Source organism: Lemur catta, chromosome 11 (assembly GCF_020740605.2).
Source record: "Lemur catta isolate mLemCat1 chromosome 11, mLemCat1.pri, whole genome shotgun sequence".
Classification (NCBI taxonomy): Eukaryota; Metazoa; Chordata; class Mammalia; order Primates; family Lemuridae; genus Lemur; species Lemur catta.
Window position 1 is genome coordinate 93,127,564 of NC_059138.1, and position 17,530 is coordinate 93,145,093.

The window sequence follows — 17,530 nt, forward strand, 5'->3', positions numbered from 1 at the left end:
GGCTCGCACCCTGTATTGCTGAAGGATCTTGGAATTTACAGAGCAATCGACTGACGGATCCGGACCCCCCCAGCAGGTCTCCCAGGAAAGGCAGGAGGTCCTGGAGGTGAGAACCCTGCCCCTCCGTGCTAAGGCACGGATGCACTGAGGCCCAAGTCAGGTGTGGGGGAGTTCTAGTCTCACCCAGGAAGAGTGTCCCTCGAGATTGATCCTATCATTAAGGTCATTATTCCCAACCAAAGAAGAATATACAATTTCAAATATTTATGGTACTTGTCTTTGCCAAAACTGTCCCAAGGTGAACATGAAGAAACAGAGGGGAAATTGTACATAAGTATCTCAGCATTTAATCTAAACCAGGGGTTCTTAGTCTCAGCACTATTGACATTTTGAGCTGGATAATTATTTGTTGTGAGGAAACCTTCCTGTGCATTGTAGCATCGCCAGGGGTGTGCATCCCTGGTGGTGACCCAGTATATGCCAAAAGCATCACCAATTGGCCTTCCGAAATGTCCCCGGGGGTAGGGGGATAGGTGAACACTCCTGGTTGGGAACCACTGATCTAAATGAATTCTAAACCAATCAAAGGTCTGGGAAGCCTTCCAAAAATAAAAGCACTTGAAGAATTTTCTCAGTCAGCAATATTAAGCCTAAGTTGTTCTCCTTTGGAATCATAAATTCTATAAATGAATTATTCCTCCTTCAGTCTTCAAAAATATATTTCCTTGTGGACATTTGAGTTTTGTTGAGGGTATAGAATTTACAAAGGTATCATTCTTGAGTCATGAATTTCTTTGCTTACAGAACAGTGTGGCATTTTGAAACTGGAATAAACAACATTGTAATAATTTACCCTCTGCCACACCAGTGTGCTGAGTGAAGGAAGAGAGGGAAGCAGGGGCCATGGACAGCTGTCATTCAATATGCAACTGCAGAGAAACATACACCTATCCAAATTAGTATCTTCAAAGATTTAATATCTTAAATCTCTAAGAGCCTCCTTAGATTTCCATTTTCTGGCAAATTTCACCTACCCTGTTCTTTTCCATCCATCCACAGATACAGTTGGTTGAAGGGAAGTACTTTTCAAGTGGCATCAAACAAAGCTTAACCCAGAACTGTAAATAGTGGCTGCAGGAAATTTTTTCTAAAATGCATTTCCCTTTCCTCTCACTGCCTTTTATAGCCAATATAAATGTCTATTTGCATTGTTGTGGTTTTATATTGTAACACCATTTTTGTTTGAAACTATTGTATTTAAAGTAAGGTTTCATATTATGTCAACAAGTAATTAAATTATGTTTGAAAGGTGGCCATATTATGTACCAAAAGTTGCTGAAGTTTTTCTTCTAGCTGGTAAATGTAGGATTTTTGCATGACTTCACACTTTTTGTTCTGTGGTTTGTTCTGTTGTATGATGGTGTGAGTGTGTGTCTTGGGTACCGCTGTGTGCGTAGAATCCCTGCATCCTCACTGTATTTAAAATAAATATCAGAGACAGGAGGGTTACCAGTAGCAGGGTGACCTGTTGAGTGCAGCTAGAAATCATTGTTTCTCATTCCCTCCCCTCCCTGTCACCCCAGCCTCCCACGATGTGGCAAGCCTGGACCTCCACTCCTTGCCCCAGGCTCCTTCTGTAATTGTACCTAGATGGTGTGATTGTCCTAATTCCAAAGTCACTAAAAACCATTGCATTATCGTTGCATTATCACCAAGGGACATGTCCCAGCACCAGTTGTTTCAGGTACCAGCATGTTCCATTTCAAATTTAGAATCAACCACATAATAAAATCTTAGAATCTTCATTGAGAAGAAGAGCTGCCTGAGATATGGGTTTTCCCCCTATTTTTGTGCTTTTTCTTCTTGTTTTGTTTTGTTTTGACTGCACTGTGACTCTTGTAGCATCCTCTTCTTGCCAAAACAAAAGCCAGATGAACTGGACTCCGTGTGGACCAGTCATGACACAAATGTATTTCTCCATGCTTCACTTCTTCAGTTCCAGCAATAATGAACAGTCAACTCTATTTAAAATCCAGATCTCTCTCTTTCATTTCAATGTTTTTTACTTTAAAATGAGCCAAAATTAGACTTATTTAAGATGTACAGTCATCAGAAAAAAGCAGCACATATGCTTTTGGTGCAATGGCACTCACTGTGAACACATGTAATCAGATTTTAATATGCAATATTGTTTCCAATACTTTCTAATACACTTTTTTATAATGTTGTGTGTGGTGATTGTTAAGGTCGAATCTGTTTGTACCCAATACAGCTTTAGGTCTTTAACTGCCCTTCTGGCAAGTACATGCCAGGATTGTAAATGAGAAATTGCAGTCGTATTTCCATTCTGCCTCTATGATGATGTTAAATTACTGCTGTTCAGGGGATGTGCCACTGGAGGAATGGAGTATCCTTTTGTACACATTTTGAAATGCTTCTTCTGTAGTCATAGAACAAATAAATGCAACAAATACTCTGTCTGCCCTATCCCACGAAGTCCACACCGGTATAAGAGCAGGACCCTGCTGTAGACTCCCTCCCAGTTAGATTCCAGTAGTGAGGAAGAAGAGATGGGCCAGGGGCAGTTGCAATACAAGTTGGAAGTATTAAATATATAGAGATCATATAGATATTGTGTCGTTGGCAGCACAAGAATTCAGCTCAGCAGACTGCCCACTGCCCACCTGTAACTGTGCTGGGCTTGGGAATTCTAAGTGCACAGTCGGGAGGGCAAGTGGAGGTAGACAGCAACGAAACATACATTTCCAGCTCTCCACAGCACACCCCAGAAATGCCGTCCGTGGCCCAGGCCCAGCATGGGGGAAGCACAGAGGACAGAGGACAGTGACTACACCTTCAGGAGAGTCACTTTGCGAAGCTGCACTCTACGCCAGGGCCAGGCTAGGGCCTGGAGGCTCGCGGGCTCCCTGCAGAGCTGCATGCTGCAAACCCTCTCCCTCTGGGTGAGTCCCCAGACCTCGTGTGGGTTCAAATCTAGCAAGGTGGGGGGCTGACTCCACACGGCACAACACTGGGTCCAAACGAGGTGAAACTCCAGCGAAATGGAGTGTGTTGGGCTTCACGTAGGGCCTGCTATCAGTACCCAAAGAGGACTCCAACAATATCTTTTCCAAGGCAGCATCTTTGGAAGAACTTTTCAGCCTTTTAGATCACCTCACTAAAAAAGCGTGTTGTTTACGTACATATATACATATACATGTGACGAGGCCACCCATTTAAAAATGTGTCCCATCATTTTATAGCTACACCTTGTATATTTCTCAGCAATCACAAAGCAAAAGAATAAAGAATATCTACACTTAATTCAAAAATAACCTGGGCTCAAACGAAGGGGAAAAAGTAATTCAAAAGGATGGGGGGTGACAAGAGGGTGAGGAACTTACCCAGGTGTGTGTGCAGAGCTGTGTGTCACAGCCTCACAGCCCAACGCCTCAGGCAGCTCAATAAATATGCTCCCAAGTCATCGGTCTCTGGCCAGTGCATCCTGGAGACCAGCGACACAGTGACATGAGAATTTCCAAAACTGTTTTAAGAGCCACGGGTAGGACAATAGGCTGCATTTCTTAGTTTTCACTACGTTTTACCTGGCCATGAGATTATTCTCAGCATAGCCTTTTGATGCTGCAAACCCTTAGTATTCATTGACCTCCTTCTGTCTCTTGAAGAGATGCTGGAAACAGCCTCTTCTCTGCGTTTTGCTTCTGTTCCCGAGTGGTGGTCTAAATTTAAAAGTCCAGCTATATTTGAAATGTTAGTGGGGAATCTGGGAATTGGGAGCTGAAGGTCAGGATTGGGAGCCTGTTTCCGATGGATTCGTCACATTTTCTGCCAAAGTAAAACATCTTGGAGGTTTTGTGACTTCTTGGTAAAACCTCACATTCTCATTGAAAGGACATGAATTCTCAAGGAATAAAATCCCTTTGGCTGTTTTGAAAAGTCATGTCTTTTTTTTTTTTTTTTATGGCCTCTCAACTCCAACACAGGGCTAGGCACAGAAGAGACACTCCAACCATTGAGCAGTTGGTGAAAGATGCAGAGGAAGTTCTCAGACAACTGAATCAGGAATTCCCCATTCCTCCAAAGCCCAGGGCATTGTTCTGGAAACTTCTGGCCTTTTCTCTGCACCACAGCCCAGAGCAACAGCCACTGGCACAAGGTTACCCTGCAGGGCTGCAGCCAGAGTTGCTGTTGCCTACACAGCATCTGTGTTCTCTGTCTTTTCCCAAATTGTGCCCCGCAGCTTGCTCTGAGGAGGTGGGAGGGGACTCTCTCTGGGTCCTAGAACACCAACACCGCCACCAGCGTCCCAGGTGCCCACTGGCTTCTCCCACCATCAACGAGTCCTGAGCAAACCCTACCCCAGCCGGGGGCTGCCATCAGACTCCCTCCCCCTGCAGCTTTGCCCAGACTCCAGTGCCTGGGAGATCTCCCATGACTTTGGTTCTCAAATGCAGCTCAGAATCACCTGGGTCATTGTTAAAGATGCAGTTTCCAGAGTCTCCTCCTGACACTCTGGAGCCAGAGGTCTAGACGCAGCCCACCCACCAGCCGTGTGTCCAGCCCTCCGCGGCCGGCCGGGCAGACTCAGTCCTGCTCCCCCTGAGGCAGGTACAGCCTTGCCTCTCTTCCTGAGCCCAAACCCATTTTTTGAGGGGGGAAGAATAATTAACAGTTTCTTTCTCTCCTGAATTTGAAACAACCTAGCTATAGACAAAAGAATCAGAAAGTGGAAATCCAAAATACTAGCATTGTTACTCACGAAACCTAGATCCCAGGACACAGCTTCAATGTGTGGCCACAGAGTGTTCTAGCGCTCGTCCTGCATTAGACAGACTCGTCTGCCTGGCCACAGGCAGCACCTCGGCTCAGGCACCCCCAGAAAAGGCTGAGCCCCGCCCTGCATGGCCAGGGAGAGGGGGCCAGAACCCACATCCTACAGGCAGGAGGTCCCAGTGGAGCAAGAGGTCCTGTGCTCAGCTCCTGCACCCAGGCTCAGGTCATTCTTCACTTCCCAGGGGGCCCACAAGGGGCTTCATTGAAGTCCATCTACATGGAAAACAGGAGACAAGACAGGAGAGCCCCTAGCTGTCCTGGCTTCCCCACCTGGATCTCAGCCTGTCTCCCCCAGTGGAGAACTCAAGCCTGTTCAGCCTGACCTCCGTGGCCTAAGCCTCCGATGATGGAAGGCCAAGCACCAGTTGTCATTGGCTTCCACAGTGACTCACAAGCTGACGAAGTCTCAGCCCATGGCCACCTTCAACACGAGTCTCCTAATGGCCTCCCTGCCTCCCCAGTCTCCTTAGTCCAATCCAGCCTTCATGAGGTCTCAAGAGTGATTTTGTTAAAGCAAGGACCTGACTGAGTTACTGATCCCACTCTGCACACAAATCTCTAGTGATTTCTTGCTTATTTCAAAACAAAGCCTGATTTCCTCAGCCAGGAACACGAGGTGGCCCTTGCCTTAAAAGGCATCCCTCTGGGCATGTCCCAAGCATACGGCATGGTGGTTAAGAACAGGATTCTGGAGCCCATAAGCCTGTGTTTGAATTTCTTCTCTGCAGACTAAGGCTGTGTGACGTTGGACATGCAGCCTAGCCTCTCTGAACCCCAGTTTGCTCCTGGAGGGTTATGAGGATTAAATCCCCAGCATCTGTCAAACACTGAGAACAAGACTGGGCTCAGTGCTGCAGGGGTGGCTGATAGGCTTTTCCTGCCTCACTTAGCATTTTCAGAGGCTCTTGCATTCCCCTTACCTCCTTTCATCTCCACAACAACCAAACAAGGTGGAGACACCTCCACATCCCATGGCAGCTGTGGTTGGAAAGCAGCAAACCCCTCTACAGCCACTGCCAAGCTGTGCATGTCCTACATTGGCCCCAGTCTTCCCAGCTGCCCTGGGGAGACGATACACGCCCCAGTGAAAGGTGAAGGGGCAGCGCCTGAGGGTCCCTGGGGAGCCCAAAGCCCCATATTGAGAAGGCGCCAGGCAGAGGCAGAATGGCCTCGGGCCTGTTCTCCTGGCTGTCACTCCAGCTGGGCAGGGCTCCTCTGCAGGGGGATGTGGGATTTGATACACACAAAGGATGCGATTTGACAACCCCATCCCTTTTGAATTCCAGGGAGGGGAGGAAAATCACACCCATGAAAACCTGCTTTCAGAGCAGCCTTCCCTCACCTGCTTCTTCAACCAGACTCACCCACAAATCGCACATCGAGTTTCCCAGCACCCCCCAACCCTCCGTGAGGTTCATCCTAGGCAAGGGGTCCCTAGGAGATAATCCAGAGGCATCTCCAGGGCGTATGCCAGGGTGGGCGCAGAGCCAGGGCATGGGGTTGGGACTCTGGAGAGCTCGAGTCCCCTCCAGCCCTGGAGGGCGCACGAGGAGGGTGGGGCCGCGGAGGGCCAGCCCCTGAGGGGATCAGGAGAAGGCCCGACTCAGAGCTGGAAATGGAAGCGTGGGGGGTCAGGAAAAGAAATGGGAGCCAAGCAGAGGCTGGGCCATGCGGGGATGTGTTTGTGCTGCAGACAAGCTAAGCAAGACACATAGGGACTGAGGAGAGTCCTGCAAAAGATTGAGAAGCCTAAAGATATGTAGTCAAAGATGAGCGCAATTACCATCAGTAAATTCAAGCCCAGGACAAGAGCAGGGCCATCACCCCCCAATTAGGGAGTGCCCCGACACACAGTGACGCACTCGACTTCTGACTCCATTCCATTCTCTCTGTCCCCACTGCATCTTCTCCCTGGCTCCTGGTGTTGATGGTGAAGAATTAAGATCATTCATTGGTTTGTTGAATAATTAGAGCTGTAAAAAGTTGAAAATAAAAGAAATCTATTTTTTTCTTGATAAAAGAGACACTCCTGACATCACATACTAGAAGGGCCCACTCGGTGCCACGCTGTGTGCTGGGACCAAGGGTCATCGGCGTCAAGGTGCTCGGTGCTGTAACAACCTGCATGTGCCCCGTGCGTGGCCTGCCTCCCTCTCAGACAGGTCCACTGTCACCTCCAGTTCTACAGGGGGGGACTGTGAAGCTGGGAAAAGCTGAGTAACCTGCCTGGAGTGACATAGCTCGCAAGTGCTGGGCCCCGTGTTTGCCCTGAACATCTGGGTCCAGAGCCTGCCTCCCAGCGAGCGCCCCGGTGACCAGCACAAAGGAAGTTGGGCGACAAGGTGCGGTGGGAAGCGCTCTACGGTGATGAAGCGCCGTAGCAGCACAGTGGAGGGAAACACCGCCTCTCACCAGAGGAGTAACGAGCTTCCTGGAGGTGGTCTGGTCTGATCCGAGCTTTCCAGAATGACTGGGCTTTGGCACCAGAGTCAGGGGAGTAGGAAGGCAGGCACTCAGGACAGCATAGACGCGTGAAGGAAATCTACTGCCCATCAGGACTGGAAGTCTAACAGCAGTAGCCCAGTTTGGCTGGAAGAGAGTATTCAAGGAGAAAAAATGGGAGGTAAATCAGGAAGTGTAGACTGAGGACAGACAGCAGGAGCCTGAACAGGTGGCTGAGGATGTGTCCAGGAGCCACTGGAAGGAGGGGACGAGGCGAGGGGAGCTCTGGGGACAAGGATGGAGGACCATGTGGCCCAGGCAGAGAAGACAGGCTTTGCCCCGAGCTGAGGTGCTGGCAGCAGACAGGGGACTGGAGACGAGAGGGCAGACAGGAGAGGCCTTGGCTCTGTCACTGGGACACGAGCTCCAGCAGCAGGGATCTTTGCTTTACCGCCCTGTCCTCAGTGTCGGGAGAGTACCCGGAACATAGTGGATGCTCAGCAGCCATCTAGTAAAGACAACTAAATCTGTGCTTTGAAGAAAGATGAGGCATTGACTCCAGGCTCAGAGCCTATATGAGCCGTTAATGAGAAAAGCGAAAATGGACAGAGGATTTGACGAGGGGGCTCAGTTTTGTTTAAGCCACTGTGGAACAGCCGCGTCCCTGTGAGGATGGGGGAGCACTGAGGCCGGGGCACGTGGATACGGGAGCATGAGAGGCGCTGGATGTCACCGCAGGAGAGAGAGGGGAGAGGCGTGGGCAGGCAGGGGCAGGAGGAACCGCAAAGAAATGAAAGCGATTGTTCCAGATGGAAGGAAAGCCAGTTGAGTACAGAGTCCCCGGGTTTCTATATGCAAAACGAGAGGCCCGGAAACAGGTCCAATAACGCAGGTCAAAGGACGGGGTAGAGACAGAGACGGGGCCACCGGGCTGGGTGTCTGGGTGTCTGGTGCGGGCAGGCAGAGGGGGCTCTGGAGAGTGGCCAGTGGGGGAGACGGCTACTCAGCGCCACAGCCCTGGACTCGTCCCTGGCTTTGTCCGCTTTCTGACAAGGCCAGGACAGGAGCAAGGAGGACATCCTTCTGGCTGTCTCTGTGGCTGCACGTCCCCCCAACCCCGTGGCAGGACGCACCCCCTTCCAGTGCTGCCCTGCACCCCCAGCCCCCAGCAGCTGGCCCTGGGGCCGCGGTGAGTCAGCGCTGTGGGAAGCAGATGCACCCACCGTGGGTTCCCGGGCACGACTGGAACCTGCTGCTGGGGGAGGAAATTTGCATACAAGGATAATTTGGTACCAGAACTGTCCCCTGAAGTGAACTGCATGGATCTCAGTGCAGTTAACAAATTTCACTTCTTCTTTCCCATGTTTTGTCAAACCAACTAGATGTGACATTGAGTGTGTGAATGGTCCCAAGGTTTCTGTTTCTCTCCCTTGTGAGTCAGGCCCGGCCTCTTCTCTCCGCTCTGCTACACATGCACAGGGGGCTCGCCTGCCGTGTGCCCAGAACACGCCGAGTGAGGGCCCTTCTCCCCGTCGCGAGGCCACCCAACACCGCTGGCTGTGAGTGTGACCACAAGGGATCCCAGGATGGCAGAAGGCGTTGGTGGCTGCTGCCTCCCTGCTAGCATCCTCTCCCGCCATCTTGCGTTGCTGTTCCTCAGCACCTGCACCAGCTTCCTCATTACCGTCGTCCCTCCAGCTTCCTGTGGGCAGAGGGCGGGGTGCCCCAGAGCGAGGAGGCTGTGTGGTTTCAGGACCTCTCGGTTCTATTCCCCTTTCAGGGCCCTCCTCCCTTCTGGGCACTGCCTTCATCCCCACCCACAGTGGGCACAGCCCTCCGTGGATCCCCTGGCCCACACCCACTTCCTACCTCTTTGAGCATCACAATTCCTTTTTTAAATTGGTCCCATGCCACCCCATGGGAAAACAGGTGTGTGTTTATATCCATTGAGTTCAAGGAGCCCTGTCATGATTGTAGCGACCCTGCAGGGTGTGGGAAGCTTGTCTACAGGGTCAAATCCACATTCTCTACAATGGCATCCAGCTTAATCAACACCTGACCCCAAATAATCCCTCCAGCCTCCTTCTAGCCTCCAGATCATGCATGATTCCCAAGTATGCTCACACCACAGGGCCCTGCTGGTGCTGGAACACCTCCCCGAGCCTTGCTGCCCGCTCAACTCTTTTGTGACAAAGCAGAACTTAGTGCACCTAATTTTTGGAGCTTTCTCAAGACCAGAGCTCTGCGCTCTTGGAGTCCTTGTGTAAGTCTGTGTTAGGACTTCCACTGAGAAGTGTGTTGGGTGTCCATGTCCCTCATGGGACTGTGACCTCTTGGAGGGCAGAGGCCAGTCTCAGACATCCTGACCCTCCAATAACAACCGTGTGGGGAGTGGAGCCTCTGTCGCAGCTCCCTGGGCTCCCTGAGACCTTATCTTGCCCCAGGCATGACCTGGGCCTGAGACCCATGGCTCTTCCTTCTGAAGCCCCCTCCCATCTGTCCACATGCTCAGGACCAGCATCACCTGTCCCCCACTCCACGGAGAAAGGGACAGAACACAATGGGACACTGGCCCTGGGTTCCCTGGGCTCCCTGGGTGCTCTGGGAGGGTCCTCCCCACAAGCTGGCATTCAGGCCCCTGTCTGGGCTCCTGTGGGGGGCGGGCAGTGTGGTCCTGGGGGTGGGGCTGCTGAAGTAGAGAGAAGGGCTGGGGGCAGGGGAGGCAGGAGCAGCTGCAGTGGGCACGGGGAGCTCAGCCGTGCAATAGTTGGTGTGGCAGAGAAGGGGGTTCCCTCAAGAAGGCCTTTGGGGATTTTCATTTTCCAGTGTGAACACATTTTTACACCTATCGACGTGAGTTTGTATAATGCTCATTCAAGCGCTGCCCTTTATACGTGGGTCTTTTCCACCCCACCAGTGTCGACCAGGCCTGCATTTGCCAACCCAGGGCCGAGGACAAAGGACGTCAGGCCAGTGCCCTGGAGGAGCCACAGGGGAGACAGATGGCCACAGCCTCAGGCGAGATGGCCGGAGCCAGGCTCTGTAGGCCAAACTCCACACGGATGGGACCCTGAGTCCAGCCAGGATCCACGGGACCAAGTGCATCTCAGCTGAACTTTGAAAAACAGAAGGAGAAGTGGGGGAGATGGAATCACAAAAAATACCCAATTAAAGCCAGAGAAGGCAAAAAGAGTGGAAGACAAAAGAAAAAAGAAAACACAAAGAAAAATGACAACAAATACAATAGAAAACATTTACAAATGTAGTAGATATTAATCCACTGTAGCAATAATCACCTTAAACATCAATGGTCTAAATACACCAATTGAAAGACAGAAAGACTGTCAGTGGATCCAAAAACAAGACTCACCCATATGTTGTCTATATTGTCTATAAGAATCCCACTTTAAATATAACAACATATCATATATAGATTAAAAGTAAAGGGAAAATGTGTAGAAAGAAAACCACGTTCACACTAGCAACAGGAAGCAAGAGTAGCTATGTTAATTTCAGACAGTGTAGACTTCACAGCAAGTGAAGTGATCGGGGATAAAGAGTGGCATTACGCGCTGGTGTAGGGTCTGTTCTCCAGGTGACACAACGGTCCTGAACACACATGCTCCTAAAACCAGGGCATCGAAGTATGTGGGGCAAAAACTGATAGAACTGGACATGGAAATGGGTGGACCCACCCTTACAGCTGGAGGCGTCAGCATCCTCTGTTGGAAATGGCAGATCCACAGGATGGAGTTGAACTAAAGGACAGGAGTCGTTTGTGCAAAGAAAGGTGGCGAGAAATTTTCAGGCAGAGGGGACGGCGTGGCCGTGGGTCGGAGGCTCGGGGGTGGAGGCAGGCCAGGCCACGGGGCTGGCCAGAGGGTCCTGGGAGGGTTTCAGGGCGTGCCAGCCTCTGTAGGAGCAGAGGGAGGCCAGGGGAGGAGGGCCCACCGCTCAGCTGAAGAAGGGCCCTCTGGGCGTCACAGCCCAGCAGGGGGTTGGAGAGGAAGCAGACGGGCCTGGTCAGAAGTCCTGACCTGGAGCCGCCAGGCTGTTGTGGACACATGGGCCATCTGAGGAAGGGTGGAGAAGGGTGTGATTGGCAATTTCAGGTAGTGAAACTAAGGCCTGGGAAGCAGAGAGCCTTTTTCAAGGTCACAGGGAGTCACCCTCAAGCCACATTTCCTAAAACCCAAAATGGATTGGAAAAAGCCACACTCTTGCCCCATTCTGGACATGTGTACCTTAGCATTCAAACAGCCTCGAGAAGAATGGAGCGAGCATGGTTTGTTTAACCCAGCTGTCCACAGATGTATTTAACTCAAAGGCCCCCACCACCCCTTTTTAAAATCATCATCGCTGCGGCCATCACCGCAGGAAGGGAAACAGTTTAGGGTAGGGGCTCCCAGAAGAGACACCGCAAGCCGTGGAGGGCCCACGGCCAACCTGTCCCCAGCCTTTCCCTGGGCTGGCGTGGCCCTGGACCACCGGCCTCGGGTTACAACGTTCCCGGCACTGCCCTCCCCTTCTTGTGGTGCCAGGTCCCGGGCCGTGGATAAAGACACAGGCTCAGCTGCCCGGTGACTTGGCCGACGTTACCCCACCCTGGGGAGAAGTGGGGTGGCCCCGGAGCCTGGTCCAGGGTCACAGTGTAAGCTGGCTCCTGACTTCTGGAAATCAGCCTTTCCTGAGAGTGAGACTGCGGGGGAGATGCGGGGGCGGGGGTGCCTGCTGCCCACAGCGGTGGCACCGGGGATTTTAGAGCTGACGGCGCAGGGCATCGAGGAGGGCCCTCAGGCTGCTTCTCCTTGCGGCAGGGAAGAAAGAGGCAGGGCCATCTGTTTCCCCAGCCTGTGTCTACACTCAGCATTGAGATTTGGGACCTGACACAGGGCCTGGGGGACTCAGAACAGGTCTGAGTCCTGCGTGTGAGTTGGCTGTGTGAAAAGTACCAGAGCTGTGTTTTCCAGTCCAGGCCTCGGTGAAAAATGGTGTAAAATGCTGAGATACTTGAATAAAAAGGAAAGAGAAGTAGTGAGCACTTGCTGAGTTTGTACTGTGCACCAGACACTGAGCTAGGACCCCGACATTGACGCTTTGTAATTCTCGCAAGGTTCTCACGGCACAGTCACAAACGCAGAATCCTAAGGCTCATACATGACAATTTCCAAAAGCTGCACAATGTTCAGAGGTCCTCGATAGCCAGGAAAATGCAGTTTACAATGACAAAATCAGTACCCTATGCCAACACTGAGGTAATATAAGATCTTAATAATATGCCTAATATGTGCTTTTTTAAAGTAGAGGAGAAGATAAGGTATCAATGAAGCTAATAAATTATCTTTATATTCTAAATATTTCTCTACAACTGGTTGCCTTTAGATATTATTCATATTTATGTTTGGCAGTATATAGACGGGTGTAGATTCAATCATTTGGAATCGTGTCTCACTTGGGCAGTGACAGCTGCCTGCAGTACTGCTGGGGAGGTTGTGGGAGGAGGGCAGAATAGCCGGGGACACACAGACGCGATATAGAGCCTGATCCGGAAGCTCGACAGTGTTCTTCAGTGGTATGCGCCTGGGTTGTGACGACAGGATGAGGAAAAGTGCGGAGGACAGGGAATTCAGAAGGAAAATCAGAAGGAGAAGAAGTAGCATTTTGGGTGGAAAAACAGCACAGGAACAAGCCTCAGCCCAGCCGCACTTGTCGGGATGCAGTGACTGTTCCCAAGTGTCAAGCAGCTGCACAGCACAAGACGCAGGAGCCAGCCTGCCTGGATGAAGCGAGGTTTAACATTCAGGAAGAATTTCCTCCATAGTCCCCGTTTTGTATTATACAAAATCCTTAACCCAACCTTAGGATAAAATTCAATCTCTCCTGTTCACAACCTCCATGTTTTAAAAAGCACATTTATAAAGCCACAAGTGATTAGAAAGCCTTCCAACATTATGTGCAGACTCCATGAGGCATAACACTTAGTAGCACATAATAGGTGTCCAATAAATGTTTGTGAAATAATTGTGACCCCTCGCCTCCATGCTGATGTCAGCTTTGCTGTTGACCTAAGTACTCCTTCCTACAAAGAGTGGCTGCACCCAGGGCACGATGAACGTGAAACTGCAGTTCTGCCCTGACGTCCAAGAGGGTAGGAAGCTACCACGCTAGAGTTGCCAGCATATCCAGCATTTCCAGTGTCACCCAAAAGGACAATATTTCTCACTGCCAGGCCTTCCTCCCCTGGCTTTCTCTCTGGGCAGCTGAATGGCGCATTCCTCCCAGGGGACACTGACACAGTCACTGAATGAATATTTGTGTGGGCCAGACCTGTAGGAAAAAGGAATACTACATGACAATGCTGACAGTGATCTCGTGACAAAGGAGCTGTCACCCCCATACTGGCACACACTGGATACATACACAGCCCGTTTAGCCTGTGCATGTGTGTCAAGAGATTCGATACAGACAGAGTCCCTGGACAGGCGTGCCTTGCGGAAGAGAGCACAGTCCTGCTTCCTGACCGTTTGCCCGGAGACACGGAGCATCCATTCCACGCCTGTAATGTCTCAATGCCAGAATCTACAACACGGAGTCTTTATTTTGTTCCCCAGATAGGGAGTCTAGGTAGAACAGTGCTGTTCCGTATAGTAGCTCCTAGCCACATGTGGCTATTTCAATTTAAATTAATTAAAATTGAACAGACTAGAAAATTCAGTCCCTCAGTTGAATAGCCACATTCCAAGTGTGCCCTAAGCCGGATGTGGCTGTGGCCACCATACTGAACAGCGCAGATGGACACGGACAGCTCCATCATTGCAGAAGGCTCTGTCGGGTAGTGCTGATGACATCTGGTCCCCGGGGCTCCCCAGTGTCTAGCACAAGGTGTGGGGTGGGGGGAGGGCTCCCGGCAAACATGAATTCCCTCCCCAACTAAACCTACATTCCCAGCTTCTCCCCTGTAAAGCTTGCCCCGGGGTACTGAATCCTGAAGGCTGCTTTCAATATTCAAAGTATGCAGCAACTTTCACTTCCTCTGTTTCACTAGGCCCTTCACTCTGCCTGAGAGAGCAATGACATTTGCCGGAGGACATGTGCTGTTTATAAAGCAGGCACACAGGTCCCTTTCAAGTTGGCTGACATGCCAACTCTTTTCCCTCCACGCTGAGAATCTCAGCGCCTGGAATCTCCTGGCCTCCCCTCCATCTCCCTGAGAATCCGAGCCCCGGTGGGTTCCTGTGACTCCCAGTCCCCTCCTGCCAGTAACAACCTGCAAAACAGAACTGTGACAAGCGGTAGCAGCAGGGTGGGATTTCCAGCAAATAGGGAAGGACTCCTCCGCCCTGCAGACAGATTCTTGCAGGATCATCCTCCTCTCAGGAGAAAAAGAGGAAAAAAAGGCAAATCACTTTCCTCTTGCTTCTGCTTCTCCTAAATAAACTGCTTGCCTAATTTCCTTTGCAGTTAGAGAAATGTTCCTTGTGAAAGCCACGATTTCCACACATTCACACACTGTGCAGATTCCGGGGCTCCGGGAGGCATTTGCATTTCCAGTTTCCCTCCATCCCTGTAGTTTCAGCTGTCCTCGCAACCAGTGCCGGCCAGTCTGGCTGAAATCATCGCATTCTGCTTTCAGAGGAGGGTTCTGGCCTCCACTGGATGCCCGGGGTGGCTGGGATTCAGCTCTGGAAGATTCCATTTGAAAGCTGGGGGTCTCTCAGCATGGCCGGTGACCGTGTCAGCCAACAGCAGGCTTCTCTGGGTCCCTGCTGCAAAATACAGGATTTGAGAAAACCAGACCAGTCCCATACTCAGGGCCACATAGGTCAAATTTGTCCCTTGATCTCAACCTATGCTCTGGTATTTGTGCCTGTGTTGGGGTGTGGGTGGGACCCCCACAGTCAGTAAGAGCCTCACCTGTTGCTTTTGTAAAACAGACTTAAACAATGCTCATTCTAGGAGGAGTGGGAAGGATTCCATGGGATAGTAGGTGTGAAGAAAGTGCTTGTGAAATGCCGAAGTAACCCCTGCGTCATCCGGCATCACTGAGCCCTCTTTGCTCTGTGCTGAGGACCCAGGGACACACTGTAGGTAGCACGTCTGTCAGAAGCAGGTTGGCCGGCTGGGCTCTGCCTGCCTCCCATGTGTCCATCCTTTGGCTGTGTCTGGTGACCCAGGAGAGGCGCTTTTCACATCTACAGAGCAAGCGAGCGTCAGGAAAGCAATTCGGCTGGAAATCTCCCAAGTAGTAACATAGGCCAGAGCATTTTTAAAGTCCAATTAATTAAGTCTAAAAGCTTTCAAAAATTTAAGTACACTGTATTAAAATATGCAAAAGCAATGTGAGCTCTTTTGAAAATTACCTGACCAATCATTATCTAACATCTGAGTTGGGATTCCTTAAAAAGTTGTCAAAATTCAAAGTATTTTCCGTGCAGGGACAGGCCGGGGCCTTCGGGAGCAGCGGGGAGCCCGGGAGACGCTCGCCACCTAGCGGCCAGCGGGCGCAGGGCGCGGCAGAGCCGGCTCGGCCGCTGCAGGGACAGGGACCGGTCCGCGCCTGGGGGGACGGGGAGCTCTCCCAGCGCTCACCAAGATGGGGAGACCCGGGGTTGCTACCCGGGGAAACGTGCGTTCTCGGCATCCTTTGCTTATGGCTCCATTTCAAGATTACCCTTAAGATCTTTTATTCAGGTACTGTGCCTCCTAAAAATCAATTCTCGCATAATCCTCGTTAACAGCAGGATCAGGGGGTCTCCCACAGCCAGAGGGGCAGTGCCGGCGTCACTCTGTGGCCCGGAGCCCTGCTGACCTGTCGTCGCCACCTGTGGGCCCACCCTGGCCTCTGCCCAGGCCTGAAGCCAGGCTGTAACCCGCCCGCACCACGGTCCTGCTCGGAGGGGACCCCTCCCTCCACCGCCCCTTCACCCTGCTGCCGCCTGCGCCTGTCGCTTGCCGGCACCGTGGCGGGAAAGGCCGCCCCGGACAGTGTGGACGAGAGGAAATGGCCACTGCACACGGAGATCCGGGCTCAAATTCCAGACCCGCGAAGGGTAAGTTAGGTAAGCTTGGACGTGTTACCTACTGTCTATGTCACCTGTGAAGTTGGGTGACAGTAATCTGCCTTGTGAGGAGGCCGTGAAGATGAAATGAGATGGCGTAGGACACACGCAGTGCCCGCCACATGGAAGACACTCCGGGGAAGGGAGCTCCCTTCCGCTCGCCCTCAGCACCCCCTCGCTCCCACACCCCCAACGCCACTTAGATCCGTCGTGTGATCATCACAGTCGACCCACTTGGCAGAGAGTCAGGCGCAGCTTTCAGGCAGGGAGATCCGGGAGCACCATGCGGAGAGCTGCGGGGAAGACGGGCGCCCCTTTGGGTCCCCAGACCTCACCCCAGCTTCTGTGAGCACTTTACCCATCACGTCCCTACGAAATAGGGCATCAGTCCGCAGGAAGCCTTGATTTCTCACATGATGACTCACTGGTATTTTCAAATGTGCAACTGAAGTCATACAAATCATTCAGCGCTGTTTGTACCAGATTTATTTGTAACAGCCAAACCTAGAAACAACCCAAATAGCCAGCAAGGTGGATAAACTGTCATGCCACATTCTTATGGAATATTGTTATTCATCAGTTACAAGGAATGAACTCCTGGAACAAGCAATGACATGAACAAACTGCAAAATAATTATGTTCCCTTAAAGAAGTCAGACCAAAAAAAAAAAAAAAAACGAGTACATACTATGTCATTCTGTGTATTTAAAATACTAATAAATGGAAACGAACGTCCAGGTTAAGACAGCAGTTCAGAGCTTGCCAGGGGTCGGGGCTGGGGAGGCAGCGCTAAGTGAGGGAGGAGGTACAAAAGGACACAAAGGAACTTTGGGGTTGTGGATGTGGACTTTATTTTGATTGTGGTGATGATTTTACCTGTGTTGGAATTCACATTTATTAAGTTATCAGATTGTACACTTTACATAGATGTACTTTATTGTATTTCAATTATACCTCAATAAAGCTGTTTAAAAAATTAAGGTCTCTAACTGGGATGAAATTATTTTGAAACTGCACCTTATCTGTGGGGGCTTTTCTGAGAGTGTTGTGGGTTCCCTGAAGCCTTCAGGGCTGACACACCCAGCACGTGTCAGGAGAATACCCCGGAGCCTGCGTGCCTGGCCGCGAAGCCCTGGTCGGCAGCTGGTCTGGACTCACGGATAGGGACACACTGG